Source organism: Echiichthys vipera, assembly GCF_963691815.1.
Source record: "Echiichthys vipera genome assembly, chromosome: 2".
NCBI lineage: Eukaryota > Metazoa > Chordata > Actinopteri > Perciformes > Trachinidae > Echiichthys > Echiichthys vipera.
This window is the reverse complement of record NC_139827.1, coordinates 8,861,353-8,884,757: the sequence shown is the minus strand read 5'-3', so window position 1 is coordinate 8,884,757 and position 23,405 is coordinate 8,861,353. Positions and strand designations below refer to the sequence as shown.

At 40.4% G+C, this 23,405-nt stretch overlaps 1 protein-coding gene across 1 annotated transcript in view; it reads left to right on the top strand.

Moving 5' to 3' along the window:
- Nucleotides 1-10,491: 10,491 nt before the first annotated feature.
- LOC310963831 (uncharacterized protein) overlaps nt 10,492-23,405 on the top strand; it is a gene marked incomplete at its 3' end in the record, with an annotated part of 270,431 nt that continues 257,517 nt past the window's right edge. The window contains exons 1-2 of the mRNA XM_083936764.1: nt 10,492-10,753; nt 16,127-16,313. The remainder of the gene's footprint in view (nt 10,754-16,126; nt 16,314-23,405) is intronic.

The following is a 23,405-nucleotide window of genomic DNA, read 5'->3' as shown; positions in this document are numbered from 1 at the left end:
AGTTTTTCTTTTATATAACTGTTGGAAGTCCTGTTGTAATTTAATGGTAACATGTCCAGGAAGTCTCTCAGCCCTTTACTCAGTGCATGCTGGAATCGGCAATAACTGGATTATAGTTAGTATTGTATATATTTCACTACTGCAAATATTTCTGTACATTTAAATTTGAGCTTTTTCTAATATATGTTTGTCTGTTTTAATATTTGTTGTTTGTATATCTGGAGTTTTGTTACAAAAATAATTTCCCCTGGGATTATAAAAGTATTTTGGATTCTGATTCTGAATATGAATTAATGGATAGATCAATTAAGATGGTTTCTATGATGCCCTCTACTGGCTGGCTTCAAAACAACTAAACTCATTTACTCCACGAATAGGGCAGTGTCCCCTTCCCATTTCCTGCCCCTCTTACTTGGTGCGCTCTTGCTTGAACCAAACCCATCTTCACATTCAACCTTCATTTTGATCTCAGCTACACACCTTCCCGATCGCATCGTGCACAGTGACGCTATCATAGTGACAAAATCCCACAAATAAACACATGGTTAAAAGCTCAAAGTCTCTGCGGTAGTTTCCACTATAATAGGTGTCTCCAGGACCACAGTTTGGCATGATGGTAGACACACACACACACACACACACACACACAGACTCACAAGATGAAAACAATACCAGCGTTGTGATCGCGATTAGTAACAAAACAATGGGAAATGGGTAGCCCGCCCAGAATTTGACTTAGCAGGGAGGGCTAACACCAGAGCATCCCACATGGTACGGTGTGTCCAAAACTTTCAGGACTCTCTGTACGGTTCCCTCCAAGATAAAGAAGCCTGGTATTCACCAGAATACAATGATCACCATGTTATTCTTGCATGTTTGCTTGTGTTTTTGTTGTTTAGTGGTGTCCTTGCTTGGTTATTTTGAGTGTGGAAGCTACCCACAGAGTGCAGGAATCCCCGCCTTTACCTTTGTAGGTAAAATCTGAATGTAGCACTATTTCAGCTTTTTATTAGGGTATCTAGAATCACATAATGTCCATGAAGAATATATGCATTGTAGATTGTTCTGTTGCAACCGTTTATAGGCTGAATTACATTGACTTTCATTCACAGCTTAATGATGTCTTAAGAGATTATTGTTTGCTACATGGACAGTAAATTCAGGTGATTTTAGTGGGACAGTTGATACTGGACTTACGTGTCATTACCATTCATGGATCATACTTAGGGGTACTTTCTAAATATTATGTTTTTTTATGTTAAATATGAGGCAGACATGTTTGAGGACTACTGCATCCTTCCAGTAGAGAAAACCTGATGCAGTGCCATATCCTACATGCTAGAAAACATCTTGCGTGCTGGTGCTCCACTGCATGCAGCTGGTGCACTTTTTTTTTCTCACCCCTGCCCCTCAGACAGCCTGACTCCGCCACTATGTGAGCCTGAAAGGGTTCAAAGACAGGTTCATGTGACACAGCCTGAGCCAGCTGGCATATCCACGTGTTGATTGGTATCACATCCTCTTGAAGATGCTCTTACTCACGGTCATGTCACTTTTCATTGTGTCCTGCATAGTGTTGCCTGTACACACTCTCATTTCACTTCCGCATGTCCATCGGGTTGTTTTTTAATTTTCTTCTTTCGCCACCTCTTACTCCTTGTCTTTTATGTTGAAACGGTATAAATATTTTGTCTTTTCTTTGTTGTTTGAGTCTCATCATCCCTCCCGCTCTTCTAGTGAGAATTCTGGCAGACATCGCATCACCATCCAGCCATGCAACATTTCATCAGCCACAACACCACTTATCAATCCCCTCAGCAGTCACAAAGGACAGGCCTGGCTAAGCAACATCAGTGAAGGGTACTGATGTGGATGAAGTGCAGAGTAATATTAGAAAGTGTTCCAAAGAGAGAGTCTATCAGTAATTGTGCTTGGAAGACACACGTGGGAAACACGTTGCATAACGAGCCTAAGCCTTTGCTCCATGCCCCGATAAGGAAAAGCAGAAAGGCGGACGACATTATGAACTCCAAGAGTCAGATTAGATGTTTCAATATCAGGGTTGCATTATTAACAAATTATACTCTATGTTGCGGTATCGAGATCATTTCAGTTCAGAAATAGTTAAAAACATAGAAAAAGCATACGAATACTCAAACGTTAAAGGAAACCTGACTATAGCAGATCTGTGAGGCTCTACTTATAGGGACAGAGATGCTACTGTAGGCTGTGAGCTAAATGCTTATAATGTTAGAATGCTGAAATGCACCCAATGACAATGATGAACTGCCAGCTTTCTGATGTTTGTCGTGTATGATGATGATTACCATGGTCGTCATCTTGGTTTAGTGTGATAGCATGCTAACATTTGTTAATAAGCTTGAACACAAAGCAGAGCGGGATATGATGGGACTGTCTTATGTTTTGCAAGTATTTGGTTACACTGAAATTTTGTCCTTGATGATTATTAGTTGTAGCAGGTATTACAGAGACACAAGAGGTCATGGGATCATTAAAGTAATCAGACTTTGTCCTCCTCTGGGAACCATGAATGTCTGTACCACATACCAAATGTCCAATATGTGTTGAGATATGTCTGTGTGCAGCAGTGTGCTTCCAGACCCTAATATATCTTGGAGATGTTTGAAAGCATGTGTGGAATGTTGTTAAAGATGACATCCAGCAGATAGTAAAATATCTGTTTATAATTACATTATCAAGCATAGGCCTACTAGTTATTGCAAAACAGATTCCAGGGTTTCATGGGCACATTAGAGACCTTGGATTTAACCACATTTGCTGTTTAGAGTTTAGAAATTAGGTTTTATCACCGAGTGTAGCCTCGCAATTCAGGAAATTGCACAAAGGAGAGACAGGCAGAGGAATTAGCACTCTGGATGCCTAAAAGCACCCTCATATCCTGCTGTTGTAATTACAGTGTTTGACTCATTATAGAACTTTGTGCTGGTGTGTGCTGCCTCTGAATGTTCAACAGCTGCCGACTGCATGCCTAGGCTACTGTGCCGTGAAGATGTGTTATATGTGAAATATTGTCACTAATTTTAAAATAACTGAAATTGCTGCTGGCATTGAGACTTCTCATTGTGAACAACATGAAAACCTGGTTCACATGGTCTGTGTTTGAATAATAGTGTGTAGTATGTGTTAGTTTTACATTAAGGGGTAAGCTATGCTCGTGTCTGTGTTGTTGTTTTTTTGGTACATGACTCTTGGAGACTGACATAATGTTAATTGTTGATTTTTAGCCACTTAGGCTCGGACAAACTGAACTGAAAAACAAGACTCTGTCTTGGTCTCCACCTGCTAAGGGAATATTTGTGTCTTTAGCGTGCTAGATAAATAACTTTCTTCACAAGCTGTCTTTGTCCATCTGCACTTTGGTGCTGGGCAGGCGGGTACATTAGAACTGTTTTATCCCGAAACCAGCTGCCTCTTGTCACTGTTTTCACTGCAGAATTTATGAGAATGGAATTTAGGGATGGTACAACCATAGACTGTGCGAGCAATTCAGGCAGCCTACAGGTGGAGCCTGTCAGGAACATCAGCTTTCTCTCTATTAAATCATCTAAGTCAGCGAATACATTTGTAAGATCTGTTACAATATAGAAACAAATCTATACAACAAATATTACAGAAGACAAATGCACTTTAGATTCCTGAGGTAATCATATTTAAACAGGAAGACTATTATGTTAACTTGTATTAGCTAGAGCAAATGCCTATTACTATGATTATGCTTATCTGCTACTCTGTGTCCTTAACTGTGTCATTCATTATTCTGTTCTTCATCTTTTCTCGTCCACCATTTTTCTCTGCTCTGTTAACAGCTTCTCCCTAACATCTGTCATAACAACGCAGTGCCAGCTTTTATGTACAAAATGAAGAGTCATGAGTAACACTGGCATTTTCACAAGACAATGTTGTGTCTGTCTTTTTGATTGATGGAACATAGTAGGAAGGCAGAGGCCAGGGTGAGTGTTGGGTTATATGGAGTTCAATTGTTATTTGGATGGTTGAATGACGGTTGACTTCAGTATGTTATTCTCTTCACTCTATCATTATAATGTAGGGATCGACCTTTTCGGCAACCAATGATGCTTAATTATGTTACACGTCTGACTGACAGCAATTAATGCAGTGAAAAGAAGTCTAATAAGGAAATGTAACAATATTGTTAACATGTAAATACAAACCTGCAATAAACAGACAGTGAAGGGTTGACTTGCACTTCAGTGACACTATAAACAGGGAGCTGATGCAGGACTCTTCAGCAGAAGCCTTAGCCATTTCACCTGGTCAGTTCTTAGACATCAAAGCAAATACAAGTGATAGTGGCATGATGTCATTGCCAGACAATGTCTTCATGCACTCATATGCCATCCACTCATTCAGCACCACTGTGCCACTTTAACATTGGCCAGACCAGTGAACCTCAGTATCAGCTGTTCCAAATGTGGATCTCTTTGGAAAGCATCAGTGGAAAGATGGGAGCGAGTGCCACTGCTTAGATAAAAGAGTTATTTTCTCACAAGATCCAGGTGCCAGCCTGCTCTCCTTTACTGTGGGCTATTCTAAGAGAGGCCATGAGGGGTGTAATGGTAGTATATGCTTGGGATGGATAGAAGATAATTGCAGACATGACTTGGATGAGGATAGGTAGCTGAAGCCATTAAAACAGACGCTTGATGATGTCATGCCCTCGATGATAAGGTTCATGTTACCACCCTACTATTATGGGACACATTATTACACATTTGCATTTGGATGAAGGTCTGGCACGGATCCGGATACTTTGTGTGTATTGTAATGTAGTGGTTTCTTGTCTGTGGTCAGCTTCAGTATATCTTGTATCCAAGGCCAGCTTTCGGATCGCTCTCATGTCAACACCTGACTCCCCTAGATGGATGTTGCACACTGGTGGCACCTCTACTACCTAGTATGCTTAAATCCCATTTTTGGCTCTCGGAGGGGGTTGGTACAGATTCCTGTGACTATATGTCGTGACACAGTCCAGGAGGCCTAGCTATGGCATTGTAGATCTGTCAGTTGGTTGGTTCACCACTTTTATCCAGACTAAAACGGGCCTATCTAACAACTGGATGGTTTGCTATTACATTTTGTAAATACATTGACATGACTCTAAGACAAAGCCTATTGACTTTGTGATTCTCTGACTGATCGAACACCTGACAACGGTAACTTCCTGCCTTATATACACCTGTGGACAGGTAAGATACAGTGCCACCCATTGCCCACAGTAAATAAACACCACCACATTTCGGCTGCTACACTTGTTGTTAGCTGTGTATCAACCCTTTGCTAATATAGCATTAAGTTACCTACTTAGCTAGCTACCTAGCTAACATAAATGTCCTTGTCACATTGTCATATAAATGAAGCCCGCTGGCAGTGCTTCAAAGTGCTGGAATGAAGCGCTCCACAACAGAAAAAGATGTTTAGTGGACACTTAACTGCATTCACACCATATCAGGGGTCGCGATGAAAACAACCCATTCATTTGAAAGTAGGTTGCTGGCAGTAGGCTGTGGCGTTGGGGAACGCAGGGGATTCCCAGAAAACAAACAAACGCAGTGGTCTACAGCGAAAAGTTGAAACAGTATCAACTTTCACGTAACCAACAGCTGATCAAACAAAGCACAGTAGCATTCACACCAAATCAACCATTATGGCAATACAAACACAACACTGCGCTAATTGCCATGATGGTTGATTTGGTGTGAATGCAGTCTCAACTTTTTTTTTAATGAAATCATCACGTCAAATTTAGGTTCATTTTCTTGGTTTATGACTAACTATACTGCAAAATGAATCATTTTCTCATCAGCCACAGTTATAGCATACTTTTTACATCGTGATAATTAGTATGCGTGATATCACACGTGAACAAAAATTAGTAAACACGCTAATCAACAGCATTAGCATTGTCACTGTGAACATTTTAGCCTGTTGACATCAGCATTTAGTTCAAAGCACTGCTGTTTCAAAGTAGAGCCTCACTGCAGAGCTATTTGCATGGCTGTATACTGTTCTACACAGCTCAATACACAATCACTGTAGAAAATAGACTTGAAGTGAATATAGCATATAGCACAGTGAAATGCAAGCTGTTACGCAGCCTTTGTAGACAGCTGTATTGATTAAAATAGAAGTGTATCTGTTCCGTGTGTGAGATGAATGTCTGTGCTGTAACGTCCTAAGCTCCACCCTTAGTATGTCCGCACCTGTAACACCAATGGACCACTGCATACCAGACATAACGTATCGTCATCATCCTCCTTGGCCCCGTCAGAGTGGATTTCTAAGAGTGTATCTGTGGATGACATGCCACCTAAAAAAGGCACCTACTTGACAACAGTCAGATTCAGTAAGGGCTGTTGCACATAAGAGCCGGTGGTAAAAGACCAATCACATGCATGCATGCACTCGTTCACACACACACACACACACACACACACACACACACGCGCGCACACACACACACACACACACACACACACACACACACACACACACACACACACACACACACACACACACACACACACAGAGTCACAGATGTGGTCTTGTTGACACTTCAGAAAGGTCAGCTATCAATAACGGTCTAAATTTATACGCCTTTAATGTTGACATAAGAAAGGACTCTTTACGCATGTGTGAACAACATTGCAACTTTAACACGGATGATTTGTTGTCGATGTGACATGAAGAAGGCCTATTTTTTTTTTTATAAGGCGACATGTTAATTAACCACAGGGAGAAGTTCCCTCATTTTGCAGCGTTAAACAGTAAACACAGTCAGAAATTTTGACTGTACTACTAAATCAACTGACAGGGAAATCAATTACAAGCATAACTAGAGTGAAGACTTACTGTTATAGAAACATATAACCAAGTAATCCACGGATTAAAAACACTGCACTGTTTTTTTTTTTTTTAAAAGCAAGCAAGGTTATTTATCAATTTAGTTATGTGCAAATGGTTTCATTATTAGGATGTATTGATAAATACCTATTCATACAATACATTGTTTCTTTAATGGTACTATTTTTTACTTTCATTATTAATTTGTAATTTCTATTTGATATTGATATTGTTTGATATGTGTAACTATACAGTATATGTGTGTTTGCGCCGTTCGTATGGCTATTTAATTTCTGTGCAATGACAATAAAGGACTTCTATTCTATTTGCAAGTTGATATCAGCCAGCGTTGAATAATCACACATAGAGTTGACACCATTACATAAGCTCAAACAGGATTGTATTTGTCATACATTTGCATAAGAATGGATGCATTTGCACGTTTGCATCATGTGTGATAGATAGATAGATAGATAGATAGATAGATAGATAGATAGATAGATAGATAACTTTATTTATCCCCGAGGGGAAATTAGGTCATCGTAGCAGCGGTACAAAGCAATCAGAGGTACTAAAAATAAGATAAAATATAAAATACAGAATATGAACAACAATAAAATAAAAAGTACAGTATCGCAGATAAACACTATATTACAATATGCTATGTGGATTTTAATGTGCAAGAGAGAGAGAGGTGCATTTCAGTGACAGGTCACTTCGAGAAGTGAGATTTTATTCCCTGAGCGTTGCTCAGCGTTGCTGTGCAGCGTTGTAGAGTCTGGTGGCAGCAGGTAGGAATGATTTCCTGTGCCGTTCTTTAAGGCAGCAAGTTGGATGAGTCTGCTGCTGAAGCTGCTCTGAAGCTTGTCCAGGGTTTCATGGAGGGGATGGGAGACATTGTCCATGATCATCAGTAGTTTTGCCAATATCCTGTGCTCCACAACCTCCTCCAGGGTGACAAGCTTAGAGCCGACAACAATCCACTGTCCTGCATGTTTTAGGTTTCTACCTGCTCTAAAACACTTAAGTCTAAAGATTTTCAAACCTGTGACAAGCTTCAGCTGCTTGATAAAAAGCACATCATTAGATTCAGGTGAGTTAGAGCAGAGTGAAACCTAAAACATGCAGGACGGTGGCCCTCCGGGGGCAGGGTTGGGCAGCCTGCACTAGACCATCTCTAACAGCCCTCTAAAGGTTTTAAGAATTTATGAGAAATATAGCTTTTGCTTTCACTTCTTCGCTTCAATTCTGCAGATGTATGTCTCTAATATCGCACTGAGACTTCACATTCATAATTACTGCAAAATAGCAAATTGGATTTTTTTTCTGGACCAGCTGATTTATCTGCTTCTTCAATAACACCAAAATGGACACAGAGGACTCATGCTATGTCATTTGAAATAAGCAAAGCAATGTGATAGATGTGTGAAGGCAATGCTCTCTGCCATGGTCACAGGATACCCAGCATTGACTATAAAGGGCTACCATCCAGTCTGTAAATTATTTAAAGGGAGATGTGTGTGTGTGTGTGTGTGTGAGAGAGAGAGAGAGAGAGAGAGAGAGAGAGAGAGAGAGAGAGAGAGAGAGAGAGAGAGAGAGAGAGAGAGAGAGAGAGAGAGAGAGAGAGAGAGAGAGAGAGAGAGAGAGAGAGAGAGAGAGAGAGAGAGAGAGAGAGAGAGAGAGAGAGAGAGAGAGAGAGAGAGAGAGGGGGGAATTCCCCTTGCTTTCCTTAATGAAGACATGAAGACATGAAGTTAAAACAATTTTGTTACAGGGCAACACTTAAAAAGACAAAACCATAATTCAACTTCTGGCATTTACCCAGCAAGGGTAGAAGAGAAGACCTCACAGCAGAAACGTCGGTTTTAATTACAACGTTGGGTGTTAAAACCAACACCATGCCAGTACTGACATAAATCCGCACCTTAGAGTTTAACACGCTCAAATCATTACAGGATTTTGTTGCCGCGAAATGATGTCAGCTTTCTGTCAACACCTGAAAAATCGACACTTGCAGTGTTAACACTGACATATGTGCTGACGTATTTTATTATCCAAAGGCCAAAATAAAGGCCAAATAATTCAGTTTTTTTAAAGATTGTCTCTGCCAGATAACTCAAGCAATAACTACTACTAATTATCTACAAACAAAATGTCAACAACAGCCTAGCCACTGTACCTGATAATAATAAATATATGTGTTTAACCGAAATGCCACATATGGCCCAGATCATATCTACAGTAGGCTATATTATGCCTCATATATATTATGAAGACAATGAAAACTTATGTGTATTATTTCCCAGACCCAGAGGCGGATTAATGCACAGGCTGGCCTAGGCAGCAGCCCAGGGGCCCCAGGTGTGCAGGGGGCCTGCATTGGCCAGACTATTTTAAGTTTTGTTTTAAATTAACTACACTGGGAAAAAACTTGCCTCCTATTGGGGCTCATAGAAACATTAAAAATAAATAAGTCGCTGACTGTATGGATATGGGACACATTTACCCAATCAGCTACCATCATGTGGCCGGGCTCAGAAGGTCAGTTTTGTTGTCAAATGATAAGTCACTCACTGTCACTTGACATTATAGATGCAAAGCGTCAGAAAATAAATGTGACAGCGGTGCACGAAAAAGAAAAGCACAATGGCTGAAAGATCAACAGGACCAAGATCAACTGAAGAAAATTCCTAAACTGACATGATTTTTCAAGGTTGCAGACTCTTCTTCTGTTCTAGCAGGGTTTTTTCTTCTGTAAAAGCATGATTAATAATGTGGGGGGCCCAAACAGACAGTAGCCTAGGGGCCCATGACCACCTCAGGCCCTTGACCCTACATCTCAAAACACAAGCTAGGCCTATACTTTAAGCAGCCCAGTAGCCTAATACAAGGATGTCAAGATATAACTTACTTGTCATTTAATAATACATCAACAAATGCCTTCAGACAGTTCGATGACACCATGGTATGCTGCTATATACACATTTTGGCACAGCTCTGGAGCTTTATTCTCAGCATGAGTCTGTGGAGGGTCACTCTCTAATCCTGACTCTATTATTATCACGTTCAAGGCATTAGCACACGGCCTAAATGCACTTTCTAAACTGCAGATGCAAGGTAAAGTGGCACACTGTCCTGATGGCATGAGGGGAGCTGCACACAGGCCTGCCTATGTGTGTGTGTGTCCTCTGCGTGAGGGCTGATTGAACCGCGGGCGTTGCCATGGCTACACGAAGACCCAATGAGAAGCTCGCGGTGGACTGTTGCTGAATGAAAAATAACAGAGGCCATTTTGCGCACGACGCTACGGCATCATCATTCAATAATATTAATAGTAATAATAAGCGGAAACGGGAGGCAGGCTCAGTCCATATTTATGGATAGACGCGAGTGCTTTAAATCCGGTAGAGTGGTGTATGGGAGTGGGCCGCGGTGCTACTGCTTGTAGTAGTAAAAAAGAGAGAGAGAGAGAGAGAGAGAGAGAGATAGAGACATGCGGTAACTTCTTGTGCCGCCGCCGCCGCCACCGCGTCGCCTCTTCCTTGGGGGGTTTGTGTCGTAGGAAAGGGAAAGGGGGGAGAGGGCAGCCTTCACCGCATTGCTACCCGAGCCCCGGTGACCCCGGAGAGAGGGAGTTGCCTTTTCAGCTAGCTGACCGACGCCGGCAACATCCATGCGCGTCGATAAACAGGTGTACTGTTTCATCACACGGACACCGCACTAGCTTCCGAGCCGCTGTAGCTCGCTGCGTTTCTAAAGGACCCCACTCACCATTAGCTCTCACATGGAAGAGGCTGATAATGTGGCGAAATTATGCGCAATTAGCCGAGTGAGGCGGCATTAAAGTAAGGTAAGTTACACACACACACCGTGTCAGTGTTGTTGATGTGAAGGGGCTAATATATTTCTCTCCGCGCCGCTTGAAGCAGCTGCAGCGGATGCAACCCAGAGCTGGATTTCATGTTGTTAGATGAGGGCTATTTTGAGGGTTTAAAGTGTGTTACAGGCACCGGAGAACGTACGGTTGTAATCGACGAGACCAGGGTTAAATTATCCGCCTCTATTTCCACTAAGCATACCAGTGGATTGCTGTTGTTTCTAGTTCATTAAAGGGAGATGCGGTCAGGGCTATGGAGGATGTTAAATAACGTCAAACCACAAGCTTTTAAGCTTTGGAAGTATTGCTTAACAGTAGTAGTAGCCTACAGTCACCACAAACGTGCTGCCTGCTTGGTAATAGGCATGCCTTCGGATATCCATGTTTAACCTACATCCCAAATGCTTAGGATAATCTCTATTGTTTACTTGCACTTCTACAGTGCAGTGCAGTGCAGTATTTTATGTTCATAGCACGAAAAACAACTATATAGTAATATTAGTTTGGTCCATTTAGAGAAAATAGCACTTGAAAATAGGAGTTTTGTATAGTGTCCAGCAGAGTTTTGTAATAGCAACACTAAGCCGGCACCTATACATTTGCTAGTTCACACTTATTGAGAGGGATGGGAGGAGAACCAGTGGGCCTCTGACTCCTGAATTGTGCTGCAGAAGGGCATTTTATGTCACATTTTAAGACCAATCTGTTGCGGTACCCATGTTATATCCTAGATCTGACAGAAATCAGTAAGCAATAGCCAGCACATCCCTGTGTTTCTTTGGTGCTGTCTGCTAACTCATAAAAAGGGATGATGTAATGAGGGGGGGGGGAAGGCCAGCAGCGATGGATAGCATCTGTGAGTCCCATTTGAATGCTGGTCAAACAGGGAGAGCGGGGAGGTGTCCAGGATGCACAAAGTGTAACACTATCACTCCGGGAACCTCATACCACTCCCAGTGTAGCCTACCTGGTGTGTGTGTGTGTGTGTGTGTGTGTGTGTGTGTGTGTGTGTGTGTGTGTGTGTGTGTGTGTGTGTGTGTGTGTGTGTGTGTGTGTGTGTGTGTGTGTGTGTGTGTGTGTGTGTGTGTGTGTGTGTGTGTGTGTGTGTGTGTGTGTGTGTGTGTGTGTGTGTGTGTGTGTGTGTGTGTGTGTGTGTGTGTGTGCGGCTGGATGGTATCTTTGATGTAGTATTATATGTATTTCTATGACTGCAATAACTGCATACTTGTGTCTGGGGGAGAGGAAGCAACACAGCAGGGTGCAATATGATGAGCAACAGTTGGCCGCTATCTGTCTCATGAGGGGCTGCTACGCCAATAAACAGCCTCTCATAGAGGCTTAAATATACACACTTAATGGGCGATCATAGCGTTTTGACTTGATTGATGGCCAATGAGCCAGTAAGTATGTCTCTGTTAGCATTGCACCTGCTAGTTTAGAGTTACTGAGGGACTGTGTACATGTTTGAGTGAGAGAGGAAAAGGAAGGGAGAGTGCCAGGAGGAAAGGAGATCAAGGCAGGCCATCAGGGAATGAACACTGCGATACATTTCTCCTAAAAAGTACAGAATGTAACAGGGTTACTCACTTTATATCTCACTTCTCTCCATCTCACACATACACACTCATTTTAGTTTTCCTTTGGGCTGTTTATTTCCTTGTTTTGGTGCCCTCTATTTTTGTATCTACCGCCTCCATCTTCCCCTCTCTCTGCCCTTCTTCAGAGGCTGATGTCATGGCTTAAGTGGTGTGTGAAGAGCTTGTCTTATAGTCTCACTGATTATAGGGGCCGTCTGCTGGACATGCTTGTTCCCTAAGCTTTCTCAATGACTAAATCTGCGAGAGCTTACCAAGCTGTTTGATGATGGATGAATTATTTCCCTTGTAGAACTAATAAAGAAATATCTTATCTTAATTTTTGCCTACGAGTTTCTTTGTTTTCATTATTAAAACCTAATTTGTTGTTGACGGTGGAGATTGATGAGGATGATCGGTGATTGTCGGTCAGTTTGCGCCAAGGGTGTCACAATGAAGTTGTCTATTATTTCGTAAGGTAATGAAATAATTGAAAAAGATACAGAGACAAGCATAACTGTTTTTAACCTGCCCACACAGTACAAGAGCATTTACTGTAGTGATCTCAAAACTAATATTTAATCAGTAAAAATATTAAAAAAAGAATCTATATTATTTCACTGGTACATCTTTCTTCTATCATGACATGTAAATACTTTTTCCATCCGGGGAATTATAATTTATCCATTTTAAATGCTCATAAGAACAAACACAAGTTTAAAAAGGTTGAATTAAAAAAAAGGCTCTAAACGCAGCAGTTGGGGATTGAGACATGCTTTTAAACTAAATAGCGACTCAACACAGAGGTATTAAGCAGTCTATCCTGCTAAGCTAGGAGAAAGTATTGCAAGTATACCTACACAGGTAGGTCAGAATTGATTTGCAAATGCAGTCTGATGAGCTTTATATGATGTTAGACAAGTACTTGCTGCCTAGTGCCTGCAGGTAATGGTTAACAGATAAACATGCAGTGACAAACGTAATTTCTGCTCATTATAAACAAAGCCACATGCAGTACCACAGTTGTTTTGGCTGCTGTAGTATCCAGCCCGTCATAGATCAAACTGGATCAACATTTTGAGATCATAGTAAGCTGGTTTCAAATGTGTTGTAAATTACTTCATTATTCAAATCGATTTAGTTCATATTCTTCTGCATTGGGTGCTGTTCAAGTAACAACACATCAATACTGCTGTGTCTGTTGAGCAATATATTTGTGGGTATATTTTCCGTTATCCATTTCGATCCGCTCACAGTTTTAAGTGTTTTCCAGTAAGTGACACTTACTAATGTGTACATGCGCAGCTCTCCTGCTTTTTATAACCTGCCACTTACTTAACTGGGAATAGCAGGGCCTTGCAGAAGCTGATAATGAATTAGGTGTTGAAACTGTACGGGCGAGACCATGTCGACGCGGCCACTGTAGTCTGATGTGGCTCATAGGTCAGAGTGTCGGTGTGTTTGAGTGTGAGTCTGTGTCAGTCGCTATAAAAATAGTTTGCTCTGGTACTTTAATGAGATCATTCCTAAGCTGCTGCTGTGTCATATTGGTTTTAATAGTTTTTATAAATCATTCCTGAAAGGATTATCAAAGTCACATTTTAGTTTTAATACGCGAGGGATACGATTCAGAACGGTAAAATCACATCCAGATGTTCAGATGTTTGTGAGATCTTTTAGAATGATCTTCAGTAAATAGATAATAACTATAATAGTGAACTAAACTCAGGTCAAGTGCTGGTGCCCTCCAGTACTTTATTGGTCTCCTGATACTTCCCTGATTCTGGCCCTGAGGTTACATCATTAGCACCTGTCAGTTGTCAGCTTTTCACCATACCTCCGTGATCCTTGGCACGTGATCAGAAATATCTGGGGGCCAGCTGCTGTTTGATTATATCTGCTGACACACCAATAGTGAGCTGTGGAAACCCCAAGGTCTGAAGCTGGGGTGTTTGATGGACATGGTTAAAGCAGTGATACTTATCATTGGAGCCATCTGTGTCCACGTACAGTAGCTGGGATTTTTACATTACCGCTTCATCATTGGCACGATGACAGTGGACACGGATAGTGTTGATCCCGAATATCTCAACTAAGGCCGGCCATGTTTGATTTAAAGGTTAGCAACATGTTGACACTTGATCCAGTGTGTTCATGAGTTTACTTTTTTACCATTTTAGATTCATATGCTTGAAATACTTGACCCAGCTAAACTAATAGTGTTTGATATACTTGCAGTAATGGCTCCGTTTAAGATGTGGACCGAGAGCTTCAGTTTCAGGCCTGGTCCAGCTCGGACAAATTTCATCTCCCACCTCTCAATAATGAGAAAAATGTTTATACAATATCTATTTAATGTTTGACAGCATATATGTCATATTCACGATGGGGGTTGCCTGATTTTTTGGGGGCTTGATCATAGCTCTAATGTAGAGCGACACAAGTCAAGTGATAGTTTTAGTTATTGGCATGCCATCTTAAAGGCTGTGGACTAAGGAAGGTTAAGTTATATACCTTACTGCTTCATAAGTTGAAATGAGGTGAGAAAACCCCAACAGGGGGCAACATCAATAACTGTGTAACAGTCATTAAAAATCACAGTTCTCTTTGTAGAAAAAAATATGTCACCACTCCACCGATCTTATCCGCATTAACTTGCTACTAATGGAGCCACATTACCATATGTTAATGGATTTCTTTCAGAGACTGCTGAACTCTTCATGAACCCTACTATACATTCATTTGTTAGCCCTTGATTTTTGTGCCTGTTTTGTTTATTGTCAAGTAGGGATGTGAAGAGAGGAGGTGGAAGTGATCCAAATAGCATATTGCACAGTAGCTGCCTGGTTGGTTGGTTTTAGGTGTCCAGGTTCTAAATATGAGATGCTAATAGAAGTAGTTACATCATCATTCTGGGAATAGCAGGGAGTCTGGGGTCTAGAGGTGCCTCTGCTTGACCTCTCTGCTGTGTATATTCAGCCTGTGTGTGTATGTGTGTGGTCATTTCCAAATATACATTGCCATATGAATTACACAGCAGTATGATTATTAATGAAGCAGGTGAGTGGACACATACTTAGTCTCTATATATTTACAGCCTGATATGACACTGACTGCACGTGGTTTATTAGTGATAAAAGGAGAAAGAGTCGGTGTGTCTGCATCTCCATATCCATGCGTGCACATTTTGCACATATCTGAGCGGACCCTCTTCACAGGCAATCAAAGTGTCAGCAACTGACAGTAAAAGAAAATCTCATGTGAGAACAGTTTGACACTCCTGTCAGTTTCCGTGTGGAGAAGTCCACTTGACATAGCCCCACACTGACGACATTGGCTGCTGTGTGACATTAAAGCCCTGGAGGATTGATGCTGCTCGCTCTCGCTGCCATCCTTACCCTAATTTTACCGTTCATAACTTGTCAGAGGTGTACCTACCCGATGCATTTTAAACGATAGAAATTCAACCTGTGTGACTGCGGTGGTGTTTTTACAGTATGTGAATGTGTGTAGATATAGTCTGTGCATACTATGTGGTATGCGTGCATGCAAACCTGTGCGTGTGGTAAAATAGAGATAGTCACCCTGTCACTTAGCCCCCACCCATGTACACTGGGGGGTAACTTTCCAGTCTCATAGACGAGCATGCCTTAGTCTGAAAATAGCCGTATCTGATCACTGCTTCACCCAAACAGGGAACTCTCTTTCCCTGTCACTCCCACTCTTTGGCCCTCTAACTTTCTCCTCGTTCTGTTGTCTCTGTGCTTCCCAGGCATTAAACGGGGTAAGATCTGGGACTAAAGCTTGACTGGGAGGAGAGACTTAACCTGAGCTGAGGGAAGAAGACGAAAAAAAACGAATCAGACTATAAGAAGAGAACGAGGGAGGAAAGGAACTTGGGCTCACAGCTCACCTACACCTGACTCTTAGAAAGTCTCCAGACTTTTGGTTTTATGACGGTAAGAGTTAAATTTCCTCTGCTTGATGGACTGTTGATCAAGAGGTCAGGCTTTTAGTAAATGTCATAATATATATATACTCGGACAGCAGAGTTGCATTTCATTGGTAAAAAATGTGTGCATGTGCATTTTAATTCCAAAACTCACTTAATTCCAATTTTTGAAAGAAGATTGAAGATTTAAATAATGGCTTGACAAATACAGGTTTAATTATCCCTCCGAATTCATGAAAGATAATTCCTGCAATATTTAAAATGTATAATTTACAGACATTTGGGTTTGAGTTTCAGTACACACACAAACGATGCAACTACTTCTTTGTGATGTGTCTATGTACACATTGATGCTTTAAAGGGAATGCAAATTTAAAGATTGGAATAGATTTTACTAACCGAACACCAAAAGGGAATTGTATTTATCCCTTATGCCAAAAGCCACAATTATAGACTATAGAGCCAAAATGTTGTCTTTTGTGACAGTGGACAAGGGAAATGGTGTCAAATAAAACTGGTTGCAACTGTGGTCACCTCCGAAATAACTTAGATTACAGTTTTGTGGACTGAAAAGTTTTATACTTCAACCATAGAGGATTAATTTAGGCTTGAGGGGAAAAAAAGGTTTGTTGCTTTTAAACTGAAAGGAAAATGAAAATGAAATGAACAGGAATTCACCTGTTACTCTTTTGTCTTTTGCATTTTGATAGACAAATGTGGGGGAAAGTTTTCATTAAATCCCCCAAAACTTCCTTCCCCTTTAACTTCCAATAATTTGGCCCCAGAATCTCATTTTCTTCCCTCTGTTCCTTTTGCATACTTCCATCTCTTGTTACATCCTTTTTCATGGTCTCCTCTTTCCCACTCAACAAAAGCCATGCTCCAATCCCTCCATTAGGCCAGTCTCAGAGGTGTTGTGGAATGTCACCTTGACCCCTTGGGTACACAGTAAGGGGTGGTTCCCAGCCTCGGTTCGTAGCAATGGTCCGCTTGGTTCCCTTTCTGCCAGACCTGACATACAGTGAGGCACTTTGTCTGTTCCCTTTAAACGCCAATTTTCCGCGGTGAATGTGACATTATTAATGCATCTTAGTGATTATTCCAGTCTCACTAAAAGCTTTATGTTTTTCTGGATCGGTATAACCTGTGATGTGCATCTAGGAAGTAGTTACTTGGTTGGAGAGGAAGCAAAATGAGTCAGGTGCGTCCTACAAATCCAGGCAGCTTACCAGGGCTGTACAGAAATACTATTGTTTTATTTTCAGCAGCTTGAAAACTTTAATTCCCTTGTTACTGTCACTCTGTTTGCCCTCCTTATCCTCATTCCTCTCTGATACTGGCTATTCCTTTAAAGTCTGATTTATAAAAGACATTCAGAAGTTGCCTTTACAGAATTACTGCAAACACAAGGCTCTCGAATTACAGTCTTTGTGTGATACTCTCAGTAAAAGGGCATCATACTTTCCTTCTGACGTGTAAATTATCTTTTAAAGATGCCTTTGTATTTATATAAATATTTGAGGATATGTTGATTCATAATTCATGCCATTAATTGCATTACTACTCGTTAACATTAACATAAACCTCAACAAAGCTGTCAATGGAAGGAGGTTTTTCTAGCTAATTGAAGTGTTATACGGTGACCATCATGGAAATAAAAGTATAACAAAAGCCAAAATCAATTACATGAACAAAAAGTCTTAAAATGTTGAGTCAAAACATAGCAACTGAGCAATTCCTCACTCTCAGACCTATGACGATTTTGAGCAGAGAAACTGTTATCTCTCTCGAGATACCTGTTGTGATGGGAAAGTTTACCATTTCTATTTATCCACCTGGTGAATGTAGGAATTGAAAATGTAAAATGATAATATTTCCTCATGCCTTGCTTGCACCCAACCTACATAAAAGTCCATAGATGTATTTTCATGATGATCCGGACCACCTTAGAGGGTAAGCGGTCCTGCCTAATGGCAGTAAATATAGCAGCCCTGCTAATCAAGTTCTTCTTATCTTCATGCTTGACACTTAACACTGGTACCTGGGGAATCCAGACTATGTAGGGGGAATGTAATCTTAGCCACAGCTGATAGTCATTCTGCTTTAGTTTACCCCTTGCGTCGAATGACAGACTATTTTCAATATGTTTCGTTTTTGTCTTGTTTTTGAAAGTGTTATAAAAGAATGACACGCAAAGTCTTTACTAAACAAACTGTAAATTGGTGTGTAATTTGCAGTTGATTTTGTCTCTGAGGTATCAAATCTTTCTACAAGATGACAATATTGTTCTTCAGCCGATCATTTTTTTTTTCTGTGGAGGTGCAATGATTGTCAAATTTCCCCACGAGTGATAAATAATGAGCAGTGTTTACCTCCCTCATTCTCTAGATAGGAGTGTTTACTGTCTCAGTGTTTGAAGAAGCTAATTTCTGAATTCTCCTGAATGTCTCTTCTCCATTAAGCCAAACATATTAGGCAGGCCTCTTTTAATTACCAGATAGTGCCATATTCAGCCAACTTCTTAGGCTTTATGCATTGGTACCAGATTGGATTCAAATTGGACTGAAAAACAATTGTCTATTAAAATTAATCAGTAATTAAAGGAATTACCATTCGTCTAAGTATGCGGTCATGCTGGGCTGACTATGCTGTGTAGTCTGTCTCAGATTTAACCTGATTTAGAAAACTTATATTTAAAAGCAGACATGAATTCAGTGTCATTTACAACCTCTTTGCTGTCTTTTAAGACCTGTCTATGCTAACGTACTCATCTTACAGTATATGCTCTACTCACTTGCATTAGGTGGTGGTTGTGCTCTCAGGGGGAAGTCCTCATAAAGATCATATTCCCCGCAGCATATTGAGAAATTACCTCATTTGTTGCTTTGATAGAGCCTGCGCTTCCCATTTTGTGAGCCACGTAAAATGTAGTATTTTAATGTGTCTTCAGCTGAGAGCGTTACAGTTTCAATATCACATTTTAAACTGAAAGTGTTTGAGATTCCGAGGTGACTAGCAGTTGTTCTCCCTTCACTCAACAATTTGAAAAGGCTGAAGCCATAACTGGGGCCCGGCTATGACACTAAGTCAAAATGTCGAGTCAGGAAAAGCTCAAACTTCATCTTTAAAATTGCTTCGGCATTCAGCACCACGTAAAAGCCATGTCCCTCCATTTGCTCATCCTATCGTTTCATTGTAACTCTGCTTATACCCTATTAGCTTGTTGTTATTATCTCTGTTTGTAGCCTGGGGTTCTATTGTGTTGTCATCATTAGCCTTTATCATAGAGCTCTACATGTAGTGTACACATCTTGCCGATGAGGATATGAAACTCTGGCAGCTCTAGAGGTGTTGTTTACTCGCGATGTGTCCCCAGACGGCTTTAGCCAGACAGCTTACATAATACTACATGCTAAAATTGGCTTCTTTCTGTTTTCTCTGTTTGATTCTTCAAATGTATTTTTTTGGGCAATCTCTCATCCTCTCTGTAATACATACCCTTTTTCTGTGTTCATCTCTGTTTTTTATTTGCCATTTTCTTCTATGCTTGTCTATGTCGTCTTTTACATCAGGGCAGTATAAAGGGAATGCATCTTCAGCTCTGTATAGAAATGGTAAGATAACAAACCCACGAATTGTCACATCCAATTCATTCTCTCTTCCCCCATAGCCCCGACTCACAGTACCGGGGCTTGTGTTGCATAATTGCATCAGTGCTCTCAGGCCAATGGCTCTGCTCATTAGTTGGGTTGTGATGCAATCTGCAGAACACACGGGTCTCTGTTGTTAGCAGTATGGGCAGTGAGTGGGCACATAGGGTCAGTGTATTGACCTCCCCTATCCATTCATACAGCCAGAGGGGGGTCTGCTAATGAGTGGCAAGGTTGAACAAACAAGACTGATAACGGAGACTTTGTTGGACGTGGTTTTTGTTCAACTAGTGGCAGTAATGTAGTGGTAGAACAGCTACAATGAGCTGATAAAATATTCCTTTTAAAATGGCCTGCATCTAACAAGTAGCTTTGGATTTGTGTAAAAAACTTAGCTTGAAGCCTTATTTGATTGGAACTAATAGTTAGTCAAATGTGAAGAAGCCCCTATATTGACAGTATTAACTTTGATTTAAACCAGGAGTGGGCAATTCCGGTCCGGGAGGGCCACTGTCCTGCGTGTTTTAGGTTTCTCTCTGTTCTAACACCCCTGATTTTAATGATTTGCTCGTTATCAATCAGCTGATGCTTGTCATAGTTTGATTATTGTTAGACTCAGGTGTGTTAGGGTAGGGAGAAACCTAAAACATGCAGGACAGTGGCCCTTCAGGACCGTAATTGCCCACCCCTGATTTAAACCATGGTTTGCTTCAATACTCACTGACTGCTCACTGCTCAGGTTTATTTGCTGGCCACAAAGTTCCTATGTAAGCATGGCAGTATGCTGATCAATAGCAGATCAAGCTTAAGTAAGCTTACTTTTATTCATAACCTTTTGCAAACCATCTTTAAAAAAAATCATCAAAAAGGTGTGAATGTTGTTATTGGATAACATTGTTGGCGGCCAGGGTAACCAAGGTATAAGCAGGATAATCATCCTGATGTGTGCTTTAAAGGATTTTAACACAAGGATTTTGACACATGCCTCTGTGTTGTTCTTAAAGTCCTTCAAACATTGATGTAGATTAGATCTTAATGTCACATCCACGAATTTCTATTTCAGACTTGGTTCTTGCTGACTTCTCCAAAGTATGATTTCATGACGATATTGGGCCTTTATCCCAAGATAGACTTTTAAACAAGACCTAGAAAAATACTGGGTTTAATTCATTCCCTTGCTTGTATGTAAAGACAAATTCCACTTATTCAGATGCTCATATGGTTGTGCAGTGCCTTGGTTGTAAGCAATATCCATCTTTACTCAATCTGAAGTTAGAACAGTCCTGAAAAAAAATCAGAGTAGCCTCATTATTTATTAATGCATCATCGGGATGAATAAGTCCTCTGTACCATTTAGCTACGCTCCAGTAGGTTGGCTGGCTGGCTGTCGAGACAATATTACTTTATTAACTTGGGAATGGAAGACAACAGTTGTCTTAGCAGCTAACACTGCTACTGCAGTGTTTACTAAATGTATCCAGTTTGTAGTAGCTTCAAGTAAAGCACTCTAGACAAAGGTTTCTTTGATATCCTGTTGTCCAAACTTTAAAATGAAAAAGGATGTGAATATTTACGTTTACTGTTGAAATTTGAACAGCTAAGTCCAAAGTATTGCAGTTATCCTTCTCCTTAGCTGTGGTATTATAGCACTGAATATACAAAGCACAATGCGTAATTACTTATAGCTCAACTTTTATTTTGATTCCCAAGCCTTTCTTTTTTTTTCCTACCACAACCCTGCACTCCCAACATTTTTTACCACAAAAATGGCCTACTAAAATAACCTGGCTCCAATTCAGTGATAAAGGAATGAAGCAATTTTGACTTCTGCCTTTTTTGGAGGGGTCACTTTCCCTGTCAGTTTGGTTTCAGGCTAGCCATGTCCCGACACAGATTTATCTGGGATCTCCTGGGACATTCTGTTGCCTTGTTTAAAAATGATTTCTTCTCTCTGATTTAATCAATTTAAATGTTTTGCATTCAAATTGTACCTAATGTACTTCTGCTGTAGTTTGTATTTGTAAGCTTTCAACATCTGATAATCTTTGGTATATACAACAGCTGAATAGAAAATGTCTATCTGATGACTTTTTAGTCCGGCCTTTAAATAGATTTGCTAAGGAGCTTAATCTGTGGACATCCTGTGAGTATGTCTCAGTCTGAGTGACCACTTGAGGGTCAGGACCCTTGAGACCGTAGTCGGCTTATCGCCAATGATTGTTCACTCTCTCCTGCTGGCCTCACACATGCACACACAAACACACAAACAAGTATCTTTAAAAGCTCAGTTAAAATGTTTCGAAGTTAAATGAATAAAATGGAAATATGATATTTTGACATAAAACGGAAACAATTAAATTCATATGAATGATTAATTCCCATAAAACGTTTATAGTGAAAGCTATAACTCCTCATAAAAACTTGAGTTTAAATTAATTTCATTATTTACAAAATCATGGATATATTTTTTACATTCATTTAACTTTTTTTCAATGTGAGTCCATTAAGTCCAATTGATAATAGAGATACCCTGTCATAAGCAATGTATAGAACAGCATGCACACATGAAAAAAGTTATACAGTTCTTAAACATTGCTTCAGAGAGTTTAATTGTTATTTAGTGTATGTCTTCATTGTTAGCATTTTTCTCATGGAAAGATGGTGACACTTGTTTTGTCTATGCGAAGGCAAATTGCCAGTGACTAATGGCATCCTGGCCGGTGCTCTTTGAGGACATTGTTTGTGTTTTTCTTTCATTTCTTTTGTGTTTCCATTACCCTGTCTGGTTTACATTTTTCACTATGTTGTTATTGTTTTTTCAGGACATCTCTTTTTAGTATAATGACCTAGCCAAATGACCCTTCATTTGTTAATCAGGGTAAAGCTAGTGGTTCATGACATTTTGTGACGCGCTTTTAACCTCATTCTCTAGTCGCATTGAATAAGTTCTGCTTTGCCGTCTAAGTGCTATCAACATGAATGTAATGAGATCATTTGAATAGCCCGGAGATTTTTGAAATACCCATTTACTCACTACAACTCATATCATGTATTTTTATATTGAATTTATAACTAGAAAAGTCTTGTCAAGGTCAACAATATCAAAACTCTCCCAGTGTGGAAAATTCTAGTGTTATCGAGGTGAGGAATATGGCCCTGCAATTATAGAAAGGTTTCTGGTGATGAGCTCAAATCAGAGGTAGTGTTCTTTTAATGAAGGAACAATGGAGGATGAGTATGTCTTATGTTTCACAAGGATTCAAAGCTCAAACCCTATTAGTCCACTGATATGAACCGAATTGGTCCCAGTAGGTCACTCAACCGACTAATAAGACTTGATGGGCTTGTGGTGTTGGACATCCCTGCTTTCTGTGGCTTATAGCTCCGACTTGGGTATTTGCAGTCCCACAGCTATTACACTCAGTAATTATATACACACTAGCCTCGAT